Source organism: Schistocerca serialis, chromosome 3 (assembly GCF_023864345.2).
Source record: "Schistocerca serialis cubense isolate TAMUIC-IGC-003099 chromosome 3, iqSchSeri2.2, whole genome shotgun sequence".
Lineage (NCBI taxonomy): Eukaryota > Metazoa > Arthropoda > Insecta > Orthoptera > Acrididae > Schistocerca > Schistocerca serialis.
Window position 1 is genome coordinate 480,274,960 of NC_064640.1, and position 19,740 is coordinate 480,294,699.

At 43.1% G+C, this 19,740-nt stretch overlaps 1 pseudogene; it reads right to left on the bottom strand.

The window, feature by feature from the left end:
• Window positions 1-18,840: 18,840 nt before the first annotated feature.
• Window positions 18,841-18,958, bottom strand: LOC126472165 (5S ribosomal RNA; annotated as a pseudogene).
• Window positions 18,959-19,740: the final 782 nt, after the last annotated feature.

Consider the following 19,740-nt stretch of genomic DNA (forward strand, 5'->3'; position numbering starts at 1 on the left):
GTGCATGGGCGTGAGGCGACTACGACGATGGAGACTGTGTTTCCGTTACGCCCTGACGACGTGGACGACGACTACATCGGCCAGGTGTTAACCAGAGCTGAGGAAACTCGGCAGTTAGCTCGACTCCGGGCGCTGCAGGCTCAAGAATACGATCGCCGAAGGCATGACGCGAGCCACCGCCCTGCTGTCTACCAGCCTGGTGACCTCGTCTGGATCTTCACTCCTGTTCGGAAGGTTGGTCTCTCTGAGAAGCTACTCAGGCTCTACTTTGGACCTTATAAGGTTGTAAGACAGTTGTCTGATGTTACTTATGAAGTTGAAGATTTCGACCCCGACACAAGGCGATGAAAGATCAGAGATATGGTCCACTTCCTTCGAATGAAGCCCTATAAGAATCCTGCAACCCAGGGTAAATTCGAAGCTCCAGCGACAGGCAACAAGCGGAAAGGTGACGAAGAGTGTAGTGGCAAAATAAATTGTAAGAAGATCACCGCCAGGGTGAGAATCAGTCATCCTGAGTCGAAGTATACAGGACCGATGACTCGTTCCCGGACTAGGACGACGTAACACCGAGACGCGAGACGCTGTTATCTTAAGAAGGGGACAATGTCGCAGAAGAAGTTGAGTAGCTCCATGATGTGGTTATGATACTAACCTGTTGCATGGAGAGTCGTGAGTTCAAAATTCACCTGGACTGTGCCATTTCAATTTCTGTATTCGATTCGGGTACATTCTAGAAGTATCCACAAATGTCAAGAAACATTGTACTGGAATGTTCTGTAGCTGGATATATACTGTATGTGTTCTGGTTGGAGGCAGTTCGCTCCGCGCTCTTGTATGTGCAAGTGCTGAATAAATCTTCGTTAAGCGAAGTTAGTGTTCGTCATTCATCTAAGTACACCTTCTTCTACGTGAAAATATCTTTGTTCAAAGGTTTTGTATGAATATATTACTACTTCTATTCGTGGTTTCTTTAGGGCGTTAAATTGTTTAATATTTTGAAGAATCAGCCTCAGTTGCACAAATTTTCTGGTCTTTACCAGGTTTCGGCTAAATTAATCTAGCCTTCTTCAGAAGCATAAAATTACTATAACATGCCAGAGTAAGGCACAGTCAACATTAAAATTAAAACCTATAGTACCGTGGTAATATTAATTCGACATGGTACCACGGTACTACAGGTTTTAATTTTAATGTTGACTGCCTTACTCTGGCATGTTATAGTAATTTTATGCTTCTGAAGAAGGCTAGATTAATTTAGCCGAAACCTGGTAAAGACCAGAAAATTTGTGCAAATGAGGCTGATTCTTCAAAATATTAGTCTATCACAGTTGCTGAAGGGGCTGTAATATGCTAAAAATTCCTAAATTGTTTACCTCCATTCTTGTAACTACCATAAGAAACATTCTGCAGCACACATTTTAAAAATGCCTTCAAACTGATGGTCATCGCTTTATCACACATAATTATACACAATACAAAACACAGAACTGTGGCTTAGAGTTGTGACTGAAACCTCTACAGAACTTGGGTATTCAGTGACCACGCTGCTCGATGCCACCTTCACACATGATGTGGTTCAAAATGGTTCAAATGGCTCTGAGTACTATGGGACTTAACATCTATGGTCATCAGTCACCTAGAACTTAGAACTACTTAAAGCTAACTAACCTAAGGACGTCACACAACACCCAGCCATCACGAGGCAGAGAAAATCCCTGACCCCGCCGGGAATCGAACCCGGGAACCCGGGCGTAGGAAGCGAGAACGCTACCGCACGACCACGAGATGCAGGCTACACATGATGTCCTCCATCATTAATGCACTAACAGTTTTTGCGTGGTTGTGAGCCCTTGGCTTCGGAGACACTGTCAGTCGGCTAACGATGTCTGTGTGAGAGAGACGCGTTAGTGACCATTATCAAACGGAGCCCTCTGTACATTTCTTTTAGATCCTAATTGTTTTCTGGCGCAGCAAAGAATATGTCCTAGGAATGCAACGCGATTTCATATTTTATGCTGTTGTAAGTTTTTTCTTGTCTATTAAGCTTTGAGGTATTCAGTCCTCAAAGAAATCACACCATCTAAATCGTATACACCCTCATTTTGTTGTGTGTGTAGACAAGGAACCACGCCTTTCGTTCTGTGTCGAAAACATATAGCCGAAAATGGGAGACATTACAAAATGAGTAAGTTTACCAGTATGAAGTCACAACAGAATACCAAACGTGTGACCTACAATTTGATACGCACTTCACTTCCTGATTACCGTTATATCATCATCATTTTCTTCAGCCTTTGTCCTGCTTTAACGAGGAGTCGGTCTTGTAACTATGGAGTTGACGGTGTTAGTGTCAGAGGGGGCGGATGCCCCTCCTGTCGCCAACCAAAACCCCCCAGGACAGAATTAGTGTACCCCAACTGTCTGCGTCTGGTGTAAGCCATGAAATAGTGTGAACGTTTTACAAATGACTGTGAATCGTGTAACAGGTGGAACGTGGGAACCAGCCCGCTATTCACCTAGTGGGAAGTGGAAAACCGCCTAAAAACCACAATCAGGCTGGCTGGCATACCGGCCCCACTCGTTAATCCGCCAGGCGGATTCCATCCGGGGCCGGCGCGCCTACTCGAGTTCACGCTATCGGCTACCCTGACGGGATGCTAATTATCGTTATATCTTTCCATAATTATAGATTCGGGGCGATTTCTATGTCTGCTGTATGTGTGTCTATTGTTTAAATTACGTAAGCCGATATTTTGTTACTCAAAACTGATTACCGCTGTGTGCTATCATCGCTGCATGTCTTTAAATATGACGTATACGTGTTGCATTATTCGATTTTCTCTTGCCACATTTGCTTAAATGGCGGTAGTGGCGATCGCTATTTCCTAATTCCAATGTGTTTTCAGATCACTTGTCTGTCGGAATACATTTTCTGTAATAAATTTTCTAATTACAGCTATGCTTTTGTAGGTGTTTAGAATTGTCATTTATCAGTAGTGGATTTTCAATTGTCGTCAATACTTCTTTATGACTTTGCAGTGTGCGCTATGTGCAGGGGGAAGGGGTAATTCAGAAGTTACATAAACTTATTCAGCGTTCAGTAGCATGTCCTCACTGGGACGAGTACCTGCCATTAGCAACTTTCGAAAGCTTATTTCTCCGCAGCTTCTCCAATAGGCGCGAGCACAAACTTTCGTGCGACTAAGAAAATTGCCCGGATACGAAAGGAGGTCTAGGTAATTAGCGTGACTTACCTTTGTCCGAGAAACCACATTTACCCCATATTCAACTGTGTTATCAGAGAATTCCAACAAATGCCAACCAGATATACCACTGATTAGCCATAATGCGGTGGTGTAATGCCTCCCTAGTACAGTAGAGTAACTTGAAATCAAGGCGCATTGCGTGAAGAAGTAAAACTCCTAAAAGAACAAAACTATATTCAGAGCCATAGATTATTTTACCTTACTATAGACATTTTATTGACACGTGCCATCACATACACGTTGAAACAGTTGCACCGCAACGATGTTTACAGCGGTCAATGCGACCAACCGGGAAACAAATATAAAAATGGCTCTAAGCACTATGGGACTTAAAATCTGAGGTCATCAATCCCCTAGACTTAGAACTACATAAACCTAACCAACCTAAGGACATCACACACATCTATGCCCGAGGCAGGATTAGAACCTGCAACCGTAGCAGCAGCGAGGTTCGGTACTGAAGTGCCTAGAACCGCTCGGCCACAAGGGTCGACGGAAACAAATAGACGAGTCCAGCAGCGGTATTGAATTGCCTGCTGTACCTACTAGCGAGCTACAGAAAATGACATCCTCTGGTGGAGTACTCGTAAAGCTAAGCATATAAAAGATGCAGGGTTGAAGATAATGTTTTCGATTTATGAACTGTGGTATTCTCTTCTATTCTAGGTTTACTATTATATACTTACCACAATTTTATCTTTGTAACTGTTTTAACAATATGACTGTCGTCTTGAAGTACCAAGTAACGAGGGCGCCATCTCTTATTTTTCTTGCCCACTCCTCTATAATTCCTGACATTATAATCCATTTACATTAATGATTCCTGGACGCTGCGCATCGAACAAAAATTGTCACTTTCCTCTCTTACTACATTGGTTATCGTACACACTCTTGTATTTTTTATATGTATGAACCTTACCGAAGTAGTATGGTTTGCGTGTCTCAGCGATACAGATAGTCGTACTGCGGGTGTAACCACAAAGAAGAGAAATCTATGGAGACGCCAGACAAACCTCTGGTTCCTGTCAAGGAACAACAACCTTTTCGGTGGTTGCTCCAGCATCAGTTTGGATAATTCACTGATCTACCTTTGTAACACTCGCCAAAATGGTCTTCCTATGTTGGTATTGCTAATGGCTGAAACCAAATGGAAACTATAGCATGCAATTCTAGTGTACTATTTAATTATTATGGTGTTCTCTTGAGGTAAAATAGCTTATCTACTCAATAAAGGGATCTGCCATGGCACGATCCTACCCGTCGAACATCAGTTACACTTTTCCTAATGACGACGTCCTCTTGAGTTGTCCCCACATGTGACTTCTCGCGCGAGAACTACTCAAGGATATGTCACCAATCAGGAGAAACGAAATTGGTGTTCTACGGGTCGGACCGTCGAATGTAAGATCCCTTAACAGGGTACGTAGACTAGACAATTTAAGATGGGAAATGGGTAGAGTGCAGTTAGAGTTAACGGGAATTAGTGAAGTGCGGTGGCAGGCAGAAGGAGATTACTTGTCATGTGTATACAGGGTTGCAATATAAAATGAAGTAAGGGTAGGACGAGCCCGCCCAGCTAGCCCCGTGGTCTAACGCGCTGCTTCCCGAGCAGGAAGGCGCGCCGGTCCCCGACACGAATCCGCCCGGCTGATTATTGTCGAGATCCGGTGTGCCGGGCAGCATGTGGATGTTTTTTAAGGCGGTTTTCCATCTGCCTCGGCGAATGCGGGCGGGTTCCTCTTATTTATTTATTTATTTATTTATTGTTCCGTGGGACCAAATTAAGGAGAAGTCTCCATGGTCATGGAACGAGTCAATACATGAAATTATAACACGATATTAGAAACAGATAAAATGAAATATAAAAAAACATATTCAGGTGACAAGTCGTAAGTTTAAATGAAGAAAATCAACAATGTAACACTGGAATTTGCTTAATTTTTTAGCTCCTCCAGGAGCTCCTCGACAGAATAGAAGGAGTGAGCCATGAGGAAACTCTTCAGTTTAGACTTAAAAGAGTTTGGGCTACTGCTAAGATTTTTGAGTTCTTGTGGTAGCTTATTGAAAATGGATGCAGCAGAATACTGCACTCCTTTCTGCACAAGAGTCAAGGAAGTGCATTCTACATGCAGATTTGATTTCTGCCTAGTATTAACTGAGAGAAAGCTGCTAACTCTTGGGGATAGGCTAATATTGCTAACAACAAACGACATTAAAGAAAATACATACTGTGAAGACAATGTCAGTATTCCCAGATTTTTGAATAGGGGTCGACAAGAGGTTCTGAACTTACACCACATATAGCTCGAACAGCCGGTTTTTGAGCCAAAAATACCCTTTTTGAATCATAAGAATTACCCCAAAAAATAATACCATATGACATAAGCGTATGAAAATATGCGAAGTAGACTACTTTCCGTGTTGAAGTGTCACTTATTTCAGATACTGTTCTAATGGTAAATAAAGCAGCATTTAGCTTCAGAACAAGATCCTGGACATGGGCTTTCCACAACAGCTTACTATCTATTCGAACGCCTAGGAACTTGAACTGTTCCGTCTCGCTTATAATATGCCTATTCTGTCTGATCAAAATATCGGTTTTTGTTGAATTGTGAGTTAGAAACTGTAAAAACTGAGTCTTACTGTGCTTTAGCATCAAATTATTTTCCACAAGCCACGAACTTATTTCATGAACTACATTATTTGTTATTGTTTCAATATTACACACAAGATCCTTCACTATCAAGCTGGCGTCATCAGCAAACAGAAATATTTTTGAATCACCTGTAATACTAGAAGGCATATCATTTATATAAATAAGAAACAGCAGTGGCCCCAGCACCGACCCTTGGGGAACGCCCCACTTAACAGTGCCCCATTAGGACTGAACATCACTACCACTCTCAATATTGCGGAGAATTACCCTCTGCTTTCTGTTCTTAAAGTAAGAGGCGAACCAATTGTAAGCTACTCCCCTTACTCCATAATGGTCCAACTTCTGCAGTAATATTTTGTGGTCAACACAGTCAAAAGCCTTCGTTAAATCAAAGAAAACACCTAGCGTTCAGAACCTTCTATTTAATCCGTCCAAAACCTCACAGAGAAAAGAGAATATAGCATTTTCAGTTGTTAAACCATTTCTAAAACCAAACTGAAAATTTGACAGCAAATTATGTGAACTTAAATGCTCCAGTAACCTTGTATATACAACCTTCTCGATAACTTTAGCAAACACCGATGGCATAGAAATAGGTCTAAAATTGTCAACATTATCAATGTCTCCCTTTTTATAAAGTGGCTTCACTACCGAGTACTTTAATCGGTCAGGAAACCGACCACTCCTAAAGGAAAAGTTACAGACATGGCTGCGAACTGGGCTAACATACATAGAACAATACTTCAGTATTCTGCTAGATACCCCGTCATATCCATGAGAGTTCTTGGTCTTTAGTGATTTAATTATTAACTCAATCTCCCTCTTCTCAGTATCATGGAGGAGCATTTCAGGTAACAGTCTCGGAAAACTTTTTTCTAAGAGCGCTATATGATTCCCTGTTGGGACTAGGTTTATATTTAGTTCACCTGCTATATTCAGAAAGTGATTATTAAATACTGTACATATATGCGACTTATCAGTAACACGAACATTCCCACTACGCACTGATTCTATATCCTCGACCTGTCTCTGCAGACCAGCAACTTCCTTTACGACTGACCATATGGTTTTAATTTTATCCTGAGACTTAGCTATTCTATCTGCATACCACATACTTTTTGCCTTCCTAATAAAATTTTTAAGCACCTTAGAATACTGTTTGTAATGGGCTGCTACATTTAGATTTTGACTGTTTCTAACGTTTTGATATAATTGCCACTTTGTTCTACAAGATATTCTTATCCCTCTGGTCAGTCACCCAGGCTGCCTGTTTGTGCTAGTACCCTGTTTTAAACGTTCTAACGGAAAGCAACTTTCAAAGAGCACGAGAAAAGTCTTGAGAAAAGCTTTATATTTATCGTCTACTGTATCAGCGCTATAAACATCTTGCCACTCTTGTTCCTTTATAAGGTTTACAAAGGTCTCTACAGCAACTGGATCAGCTTTCCTGAACAGCTGATGACTATATTTAACACGTGTTGCAGCACAAAAATCTTTTAAAGTTAAAATTTGTGCATCATGATCTGAAAGGCCATTCACCTTTTTGCTAACAGAATGCCCTTCTAGTAATGAGGAATGAACAAAAATGTTGTCTATGGTTGTTCTACTGTTCCCTTGCACTCTCGTTGGAAAGAATACGGTTTGCATAAGGTTATATGAAATAAAGAGGTCTACCAGCATCCTCTTCTTTGCACAATCACTTATACAATTAATATTGAAGTCACCACATATAACTAACTGTTTGTATTTCCTATAAAGAGAACCAAGAACCTCCTCTAGCTTTAGCAAAAATGTTGTGAAATCGGAGTCTGGGGATCTATAAATAAAAACAGTTAGAAGTTTAGCTCCGTTAAATTTAACCACACCTGCACAACATTCAAGCACCTTTTCAGTGCAGTACTTTGAAACATCAATTGACTCAAATGGGATGCCGTTTTTCACATACATGGCTACTCCCCCACACCGCAAAGAGCTCCTCAAAAAGCTGCCAGCCAACCTGTATCCTGGTAAAGGAAGCCTCTGAATTATCTCCTTATTTAAGAAGTGTTCAGATATACCAATAATTTCAGAGTCAACATCTATAAGTAGTTCACTAACTTTATCTCTAATACCTTGTATATTTTGATGAAATATACTAATTCCCTCATTACTCGGATACCTAAGCTTTGTCAAAAGTGATTCCCTTGTTAGAGAGACTTCCCTTAAGCAGGAATACCTGTCAGCTGACTTCAATCTAAAAAAGGTGCAGCTCTAACACCCACTACTGCAGGAATTTTCCCATGAGTGATCCCACCAACCCCACCTATGCTGTCACCTATAAGCTTTGCCAACCTCCCCTTCCCATATCTGTTGAGGTGCAGGCCATGTCTAGTGAAACCCGTCCTGCTGATAGACTCCACCGACACCACTGAAATGTGACCCATGCTTTCTGTCATCAGCGCGCCCCCAAGTCTCATGTTATTACGCCTGACGGCTGTATTAAGATGAGGCCGATCGTGACGCTGAAACAATTCCACGAAATGCACATTCGTGTTGCCAGTCTGAGTGGCTATCTTTTCCAGGTCACCATCTATGTTATACTCTCCATCCCTATCAATACTATTACCAGCCCTACCCACAATCACTACCTGATCCTCTTTAGTAAAATCCCTACATAACCCCCCTATGTTAACAGTCACCTGAGCCAACCCTGCATTAGGCTTCACAATGCTGGTGACCTGGTACTCACTCCCCAGCACTTCCTGCAACTGCTGGCCTACACCTCTGCCATGAGAATTACCTAACAGCAGAACGTTCTTCTTCCTCTTCGACTTTGCAACTGTTCTAGGCACAGTAACTACTGAGGTCTGCTGCAAACTTCCTACATCTACAGCTACTGACAGTGCCAAGGATGTGTGATATTCCTTGCGAGTGTAGAAACAGTTACGTGGGGCAATCGATACGGTCTGGCGTCGACCACTTTGAGGAGAGTCAGCGTCTTCTAACATACCGAAATTTTCAAAAAAATGGCGCTGGATTAGCACAACCTATTAAACAAGGCCAAGATTATATTTGAACACAGAATTCTGACTCACGCTTCGAACTACTGGTACTTGGTGATTACAAAAGCAGTATAAATTAGACTTTGTGGTTAATACTTCAATAGAGACACCGGCTATACACTTAGCAATGCGTGGAAGTGTGCAGTTGATCATGAAACAACACAGAGGAACACTTTCAGTAGTTTACTGCCTGATGCGAGAGATGGCGCTGCAAGCAACGCTGGATATAGAGCGCAAACGTAATCTATAGACGTAGAGGGTGCCACTATAGTATGCTCCGTATCCATGATATCATCACATAATTCAGCCAATCAGCTGCCGTCCTTTGGGTATAAAAGTTGGAACTTCGCAAAAAAATGTTTCACGATAGTCAAAAGTAGCCCCTCACAACGATGCTGGAAATAGTCGTCGAAAGCTCAGGATTTTATCCAAATTCGACCCGGTAATTTTACCGAGGTCATTTTATGCAAGGGCTCCGTCGTGAAACACGTCTTAGCCATATTTGAGGTTTGTTGATGACACTGAAATTCTATCACAAATGCCAACGGATTTTGAAAACAATTGTACAGAACGCATATGTCTTGAAAAGAAATTATGAGATGAATATCAACATAAATAAAACAAGGTAATGGAGTGTAATCGAATTATGTCAGATGATTAGGAAATGAGGCACTAAAAGGAGTAGATGAATTTAGCTATTAGGACAGCAAAATATCAAAGTATAGAAGATATAAAATGCATACTGGTAATAGCAAGAAAAATATTTCTGAAAAAGAAGAGTTTGTTAACGTTTGATTTAAATTTAAATATTAAGAATTTTTTCTGAAGGTACTTGTCAGGATTGTAGCCGTCGACCAAAGTGAAACGTGGACGATAAGTAGTTGAGACAAGAAGAAAGTTCAATCACGATGTAGGGAAGCAACTTCAGCCAGTTAAATCCAAATCTTTTGATCCAGATTGTATACTTTTGGAGTATACTGATGTAACAGCGCCATATTTAGCAATCATATAAAACTGTTCGTTCGACAAAAGATCGGTACCTAAGGACTGGAAAGCTCCACAGGTCACACCAATACACGAGAAAGGAAACAGAAGCAATCCGCTGGATTACAGACCAATATCACTGACGTCGACTTGCAGAAGGATTTTGGAACATATGCTGTGTTCGCACATTACAAATTACCTCCAAGAAAACGATTTATTGACACATATACAGCACCGATTAATAAAATATCGTTGTTATGAAACACGACTGACGTTTTATTCGCACGAAGTATCGAGAGCTATCGACAGGGTATTTCAAACTGAGTCCATATTTCTAGATTTCCAGAAGGCATTCGCCATCGTTCCTCACAGTAGGTTTCTAATCAGATTGAACACCTATGGAATATCGTAGCAGTTGTGAGATTGGATTCATGATTTCCTCTCAGAAAGGTGACAGTTCTTGATAAGTGACCGAAATTCATCTGGTAAAAACGAGGTGACATCTGGTGTTCACCATGGAAGTGTTGCAGTTTCTCGAATGCTCCTAATCTGTATGAAAGATTTAGGAAACAATCTGAGCAGATCTCCTAAATATTTTGTAGATGATGCTATCGTTTACCGTCTAGTTCAGTCATTAGGAGCTCAAATCAAATTGTAAAATTATTTACAAAAGATATCTGTATAGTGCGAGGAGTGTCAATTAACTCTAAACAATAAAAAGTGTTAGCTCATACACCTGAGTACTCAAAAAAATCCTTTAAATTTCAGTTGTAAGACAAATCGCACAAATTTGAAGTCTGTCAATGCCACTAGGTACCTAAGGAATACAATTACGAACTACTTAAATTGCAGCCATCACATACAAAACATTCTGACGAGCAACAGATCGACTAAAGAGACTGCCTACATTATCCTTGTCCGTCCTCTTATGGAGTGTTACTGCGCGGTATGAGATCCATATATATCGATAGGATTGCCGGAGGATATCGAAAAAGTTCGACGAATGCCATCTCGCTTTGTATTATCGCGCAAAAGGGAAGAGAATGTCGCTGATGATACACGAGTTGGGGTGGCAATAAAAACAAAGGAGTTTCTCGTTTCGGCGAGATCTTTTCCCAAAATTTCAATCACGAACTTTTTCCTCCGAATGTGGAAATATTTTGTTGACTCGACCCTACGTGGGGAGAAACAGCCATCGTAAAAAAAGAAAAAAGAGAAATGAAACCTCGCACTGAAAGATGTGTTCGTTTCTTTCACGTGTAATTCGAGAGTGGAACGGTAGAGAAATAGTCTGAAGGAGCTTCGATAGATCTTCGCAGATGAGTCATCAAAGCATCTAATTGTGATCTGCAGAGTAGTCATGTAGATGTAGATATAGATGTAGTTAAACACCGTGCTGCAGAAGAATGCTGATTGCTTAAGGCAGTGACGGCACGGACCGTCCAGAAGAGATGCTGCTGCTCAAGGGCCAGTGCTAAGAGAGAATCCGTTACGTCTCGTGAAACGTTTAGAGCAATGTCGTCATTGTTCTGTGGAGCGTTGGAAGCAGGTTCTATGTAGCGATGCGTCACAGTACATGATACGATATTTAGAAGGACGTGTCTGTAGTTGGCGAACGCTAAGCGAATGGCTTTCACAAGAGACGTTGGTTGGTGGTCGCGTGATGATCTGAGATTGAATTTTCTTGTTTGGAACAGGATCGTAAGCTTTAGAAAACTGAACACAGGTGCATTCGAAAACATACACCGAATTCCCAAACGTCATCGGTGGGCAATGGAACCCAAGTTGGTTTTCGGCTCCTGAAGCCTGCGCAGTGCATTTACCCCCTCTCAGTCCCATCATCTCATTGTCGAAGGCCAGAGACAAAGTGGAAGACTTAAGTTACGGTGGCTAGGCACTATACACCCAGATGTAAGACCGAGAAGACTAAATCCACAGGAAGCGTTAGACCATAAGAAATGGCATCCGTGGACCCAAAAATCAGATCCCGTTCCAGCGGGACGGTGCTAAGAAGAATAAGTCTTGGCAGAAATATGTTCCTGACGCCCCATATTCCAATCAACCGCGATCTGTCTCACAGTAGTTCATTGATGGGTCCTTATGGCTCCGATGAGATATGGTAGTGGCCGTCCTGTGCGCCTGTATACGCGTGTGGAAATATTGTCTCCGCCGAACTAGCGTACACAACATCTACATCATTCGAAATTTATACACTACCAGAAGGCGTAAATTGTTCAAGATTTGCTTCTTAGTGCTTGTCCACTATCAATATCACCAGATGATGACCGCTACCTGTAAATGATGGCTCATAACTACCCGGAGGGTACAAGAAAAATTTGGCACCTCACAAAATATGAAACCGTTTGGGCATTTCTCTGTCATATACTTTGCTCCTCCAGAAAAGAGAACGTATACAATATAAAAACTAAACTCAAGCTAAGTTCGTCGGAACAGGCCAAGAAGGCTCAACGGTACCGATCGGCCACCGTGTCATCCTCAGCCCACAGGTTTCACTGGATGCGAATATTGGAGGGGCATGTGGTCAGCACTTCGCTCTCCCAGCCGTTTTCAAATACAATATTACTGTAAGCAAATTATAGTATTAAGATTAATGTATCCCACTGTTTACTATGTTATAAATGTTTGGATTTTAAAACGGTAGACGCATAGTACCATGATATTTTAATGCACTTGACTTACTGTTTTAATTTGCGGATGAACAAAGTAATATAGTCTTACAGTCGTGTCATCACTTATGGACATGCAGTACCACCAGGTTCAGAGCATTATACGATAACGTTCACAATACAGCACGTTTTTGTATCTCTTTTGTGGTCGCCCAATATCAAAGCCCATCGATGTACCCTTTCACATCTACACGTTACCTACATGGAGTGGTCACCGCGGCCGTGGCTAATCGATTAGCTGCGACACGGGATTCAGAGGACACGATGCAGCGTGCGCCGAGTGCCTCAGTGTGCACGTGGACACTGCTTGGGCAAACATGAAAATGGAGAAGGTTGCAAAATAATACGTAGCTACGGTATATTACTATTCCCTCTGGACGTTAGATTTCTTTCCAATAAAAGTAATGTTGTATTCTTAACATGTAATGTTATTATTACGATGGCACTTGTTTAATTAAAGATTCTTGGTGACATCGATGTTCTGTAGTGGCATAAACCGTATATAACGATAAATTGCAAACGTGGTGAAACACGATTGCGATTTTGCTTCTAACGTTTCATTACAGGAGCGACTATTTTGTTACATAATTTCTTAATTTCAAATATTATGATATTTTCAGGTATCTTTTACATTGTGACTTTTTTAAAAGGTAAAAGAATCGGAAGAAAAACAAATAAAATATATTCTGTACATAGGGAGCACTCTTATCACTGCTGGCCGCAATTTAAATCTGTTTCAAGCTCAATATTGACATCTTGTTTTATTTTTTTTTACACATTTACTTGGGAACCCAGTGTGATGACTGCGTGCTAGGGTAAGAGGTTCCCTGTACATTTTAATGTTCACTCTGTACCCGTGGCCTACGACAAATACAAGCCTAAGCGCATGGCTGTGTGAAGTCAGCAATGTATTGTTCGTGGCCAACGATGAATACTCATCAAAGTCCACAGACATATGTATGTCCGTGTCAAAGCCCTTTGATCAAATCTTTGACAGTGTAGTAGGGAAGCTTTTAGCAATGATCTTTGATAAAAGTTAGAGTGAGGCCGTTGTTTACATGTCACTTCGCTTACTTTAGTGCATTTTATAAAATGACGAAGTATATAGTGCGTGGCCACCATGACAGTGATCGTTGTAAAGTATGAAAAATACGAAATTCTTCATATCACGCACGCTGGCTACAAAAACCGTGATTAGGGGTTGGAATCTTAAAACGAAATGTCTTCAGCAACCAGCTGCATTCGAATTTGCTGCACTGTGGCTGTTGACAATGATAACAACTGCATTGCAAGAGAGGCAGAAACACACACATACAAACAGCACATAAAATACCTATGTGAATATTTTCTTTTGATAATGAGAAAGAATTCTCGAAATGCCTCATATTAAGTATGAAAAAATATGAAACTAGTGCAGTGTTTCATTACTTAAATCATGAATAACACAGCTACAGGCTTTCCAATAACATCGATTACGATTAATGAAATTAAGAAATGTTGATTCTTAAATGAGTATCGTATATACAAATATCAGGGTCTACTTTCAGGAGCGCAAACTGAAATGTTTGTTCGTTCACATTCTAATAATTTTTGTAGTTCTTTTTGTCCTCGCACTGTAGCTCACGAAGAAAATTCTGGGGAACAATTCGAGCTTCTTCACTCGCTGTCCACGGTTTCACCCACAATAGCTTCCATTTCTCTATTTTCCAGCAATGCGCTCGCCACCAATATATGCTTTTTTTAGCTCTTCGTCTTGCGTTCCCGAACAATTATGACGAAAAATTTTACGATCGTATAATAGCTCCAGTGAAGTAGTTTGGTCAAAGAAAATTCACAAAATCTTTGACAGAGCTTATGTTTGTGTGGGCCGGCTGTTAGCACTATAGTGCTGACGGCACACAGACGTGCGCTTAGGCCTGTATTTATTGTAGGCCACGCAATTTACCATAAGTTTGCTTGCATAGAGCGTAATACTTCTGTAACTTGCCCTTGCACTACCGTTGAGACTATGTAATCGAATTTTTTGATCATAGGATGGCCTCAAGAAGGTGTTGTCTACCGAAACCGGTATCCAGTCGACAAAATAAATAATCTGCGACTATACACTAAAACATAATTTTTCAGTACTTATGATTTAGTCTCACGTGCACTGTTGTGAACAATGAAGAGAGTCCACAGTGCTTTCCGTTGAATGTATATTACCTATCAAATTAAAGTGTCATTTAGAAATTAGTCATAAGAACGACGTGCTCAAATAAGAGAATATTTTGCTAGAAATCTGAGTCAAATGAAAGAACATAAATCATTATTTTCTAAGCATGTGAAAAATCGCGAATAAAGCACTTCTAGCACAATACAATGTGGCGTAACGAGTACCAACCTGCAAGAAACCCCATACAATTGCAAAAGAACTAATTCTACAGTGTGCTATTCACAAGGTGTTCATTATGCTTGGAGAGTGCATGGCAAAACAACTTTTGCCTATTCCTTTGTCTGACACTAAAATTAGCCGCCGAATTCAATATTTAGGAGAGGATCTTTATGAAAAATCTATAGAAACAATTAGAGCGAGGTATTTCGGTTTCCAGCTTGATGAAGTCATTGACAGCAGTACAGATGCTCAGTTAACTTTCTATATGAACTTTGTTGAGGATATAGTAAAGTAATAATGGAATATCATCTTTTCTGTAAGGAAATACACTGATCAGCCAGAACACGATAGCGGTGTCAACTGGAAGGAATGACTTTTAGTTAGACACACACACGGTGTATGCAGTATCAGTGAGCGTGCTCTCCGAGTGTAGAATGGGGACGAAGCTCAATATACGTGAGTGTGACATAGGGCAGACTGTGATGGCCAAGAAGCTCTGCGCCATTATTTCGGAAACGGCGCGACTTGTCGGATGTTCGCGGAGTGCTGTGGTGAGTGTCTTCAACACGTGGCGAAACCAAGGTGAAACCACATCCAGACGTCGTGGGGTTTGGCGGCCATCCCTCATTACAGATGATGGACGTCGTAAGCTGAGCAGACTGGTAAAATATGAATGGCGGCGAACTGTGGCGGAATTAACATCAGTCTTTAATAACGGGCACAGTACAAGTGCGTCTGAACACACACTGCACTGAACACTCCTAACGGTGGGCGTCCGCAGCCGACGACACATGCATGTGCAAATGTTAATACCACGATATCGGCAACAACGACTGAAATAGGCATCTGACCATCGGCACTGGACGTTTTCGCAGTGGCAGAGCGTTGCATGGTCTGATGAATTCCAATACCTTCTTCATCATGCCGATCGGAAGGCGCAAATCCGTCGACTTTCAGGGGGACAGCTCCTTGACACCTGTACTGCGGGACGAAGGTAAGCTGGCTCCGGTTCCGTTATTCTCTGAGGAACATTCACGTGGCCATCCATGGCTCCAGTGGAGCTCGTGTAAGGCACCATCACGACCAAGAAATATCGTACATTGGTTGCAAACCACGTACAGCCCTTCATGGCGATCATGTTTCCCGACGGCAGTGGCATTTTTCAACACGATAATGCACCATATCAGAAGGCCAGGAGTGAGATGGAGTTGTTCGAGGACACAATGACGAATTGCAGCTGATGTGCTGCCCCCCCGCCCCCCACTCAACTCTCCCGATCGAAGACATCTGGGATGTGACTGAACGTGGAGTCAGAGCTCGGCGCACCCCTCCCCGCAATTTACAAGAATCAGGATACTTGTATGTGCAGATGTAGTGCCAACTCCCTTCAGTGACCTACCAAGGCCTCATTGTTTCCGTGCCATGACGAGTGGCCGCTGTTATCGCTGCCAAAGGTGGACATACCGGTTATTAGGTAGGTGGTCATAATAGTGTTCTGGCTGATCAGTGTAAATGCAGGTACGACAGGCAAAGTTTTGTTCGAAAACTGTTGACAGCTTCAGTACGAAAAATCGAATTAAGTGGACTCACTGTGTTTGTGTGTATACTGGTGGTGTGCGCTCCATGTCGGGGCAAGCAGTGGTCTACAAGCACTTATACATGACGAAGTTCCTGGTATTATATGGCCCCATTGCATTATCCGCAGAGAAGAACTTGCTTAGCAAAATTTGAATATTCAGCTGAATCAAGTACTGCAAACTGTCATAAACGTAGTGGATTTATTTAAAAGCGGCCTCATAAAACTACACTCCTGGAAATTGAAATAAGAACACCGTGAATTCATTGTCCCAGGAAGGGGAAACTTTATTGACACATTCCTGGGGTCAGTTACATCACATGATCACACTGACAGAACCACAGGCACATAGACACAGGCAACAGAGCATGCACAATCTCGGCACTAGTACAGTGTATATCCACCTTTCGCAGCAATGCAGGCTGCTATTCTCCCATGGAGACGAGCGTAGAGATGCTGGATGTAGTTCTGTGGAACGGCTTGCCATGCCATTTCCACCTGGCGCCTCAGTTGGACCAGCGTTCGTGCTGGACGTGCAGACCGCGTGAGACGACGCTTCATCCAGTCCCAAACATGCTCAATGGGGGACAGATCCGGAGATCTTGCTGGCCAGGGTAGTTGACTTACACCTTCTAGAGTACGTTGGGTGGTACGGGATACATGCGGGCGTGCATTGTCCTGAAGGAACAGCAAGTTCCCTTGCCGGTCTAGGAATGGTAGAACGATGGGTTCGATGACACCATGATGCCGGGTGTTGGCCCTGTGTGCCTCGGTCATATGCAGCCCTGATTGTGGCGCTCACCTGCACGGCGCCAAACACGCATACGACCATCATTGGCACCAAGGCAGAAGCGACTCTCATCGCTGAAGACGACACGTCTCCATTCGTCCCTCCATTCACGCCTGTCGCGACACCACTGGAGGCGGGCTGCACGATGTTGGGGCGTGAGCGGAAGACGGCCTAACGGTGTGCGGGACCGTAGCCCAGCTTCATGGAGACGGTTGAGAATGGTCCTCGCCGATACCCCAGGAGCAACAGTGTCCCTAATTTGCTGGGAAGTGGCGGTACGGTCCCCTACGGCACTGCGTAGGATCCTACGGTCTTGGCGTGCATCCGTGCGTCGCTGCGGTCCGGTCCCAGGTCGACGGGCACGTGCACCTTCCGCCGACCACTGGCGACAACATCGATGTACTGTGGAGACGTCACGCCCCACGTGTTGAGCAATTCGGCGGTACGTCCACCCGGCCTCCCGCATGCCCACTATACGCCCTCGCTCAAAGTCCGTCAACTGCACATACGGTTCACGTCCACGCTGTCGCGGCATGCTACCAGTGTTAAAGACTGCGATGGAGCTCCGTATGCCACGGCAAACTGGCTGACACTGACGGCGGCGGTGCACAAATGCTGCGCAACTAGCGCCATTCGACGGCCAACACCGCGGTTCCTGGTGTGTCCGCTGTGCCGTGCGTGTGATCATTGCTTGTACAGCCCTCTCGCAGTGTCCGGAGCAAGTATGGTGGGTCTGACACACCGGTGTCAATGTGTTCTTTTTTCCATTTCCAGGAGTGTAGATTTTTGTAGTCAAATGTGTCACGATTTGGGGGCTGATCATTCACCTTTCTTATTTTATAGCAGCACTCGTTGGCTTTACAGGGGAAATGTATTATGGCGCATTTTTAACTTAGGTGAGAAGTGTTCTCACCTGGAAGGGAAAAAAATCATGCCAGTTCCAACAAGGGAACGTTTCAAAGCTGCTATGTAATTAACGTTATTGGAAACGATATAAACGAATTTTTTAATAATTTGAACTCGACGGCACCGGTGCAGACGTGGTACGTATACTTGTATCAATGCTGGAAGAACTTTATGAGACGGTTTTCAGATCTAGTTCTGTTGAATGACTCTGGTGTCAATTCTCACTTGAGAAACAATATAATTAAGCTGCAGTCACTACTACATAATCATTTCTTTCTTCCAAGGCTTACCAATGTACTGAAATATGCCTGATATAAATCAGGATATTTGGAGAATCTAAAACTAAACTAAACTCCTCCCGAACAGGCCACGAAGGCTCAACGGTACCGACCGGTCGCCGTGTCATCCTCAGCCCACAGGCGTCACCAGGTGCGAATATGGAGGGGCATGTGGTCAGTACACCGCTCTCCCGGCCGTATGTCAGTTTCCGAGACCTTAGCCGCTATTGCTCATTGAAGTAGCTCCTCAGTTTGCCTCAGTAGAGCTGAGTGCACCCCGCTTGCCAACAGCTCTCGGCAGACCGGATGGTCACCCATGCAAGTGCTAGCGTAGCCCGACAGCGCTTAACTTCGGTGATCTGACGGGAACCGGTGTTACCACTGCGGCAACGCCGTTGGCTATTTAGAGGATCACCCGTGACAATATGAAATTCTGCTGAATTTTGTTTTGTATTGTGTTCTCCGTCATGTACGAGGGTTGGAACTTAAATAGTGGCAACTATTTATTCACAACCAATATAAAAGAGTTACGTGTTTGCACCTCTTACTGTCCTTCAAAGTAGTCGCCAGCGTTGTGTAGAACCCGTTGCCAGCGATGTGGAAGACCTAGTATACCGTTAGCAGAGACTGTTCTGTTGATGGTGCGAATGGAGCCGTCTACTGCCTGTCGAATCTCTGGAACAGTTCTGAAGCGAATGGTTCCTTCATCTTCAGAATCAAATCAAAGTCACAAGGACTTAAGCCCTGGGAGTATGGTGGGTGGTACAGTACTTCCCAGTCCCATCGACCGAACAGACCAGCCACAGCTTGTACTGTATGCGCCCGCGCATTATAGTGCAAAATGATGGGTGGGTTGGGCAGAAAGTGTCGCCGCTTCTTTCGCAAAGCTGGTCGCAGGTGATGCTCCAGAAACAAACAGTAATACTGTACACTGTCGGTCTGCCGTGGAGAAACGTAATGCGTTAGGATAACACCATCACAGTCGTACTCGAGAATCGCCATAACTTTCACCATACTGAGGCTCTGACGTACTTTCGACTTTCGCGGCGTCTCATGATAGCACTATTCATTGGAGTGGCGTTTCATTTTTGGCTCTTACGATGTGGCCCATGTCTCATCCAGTGTTACGATACAGCTTAAGAAAGCCTCGCCTTAGCGCTCATAGCGCTCCAAGTGCATCTG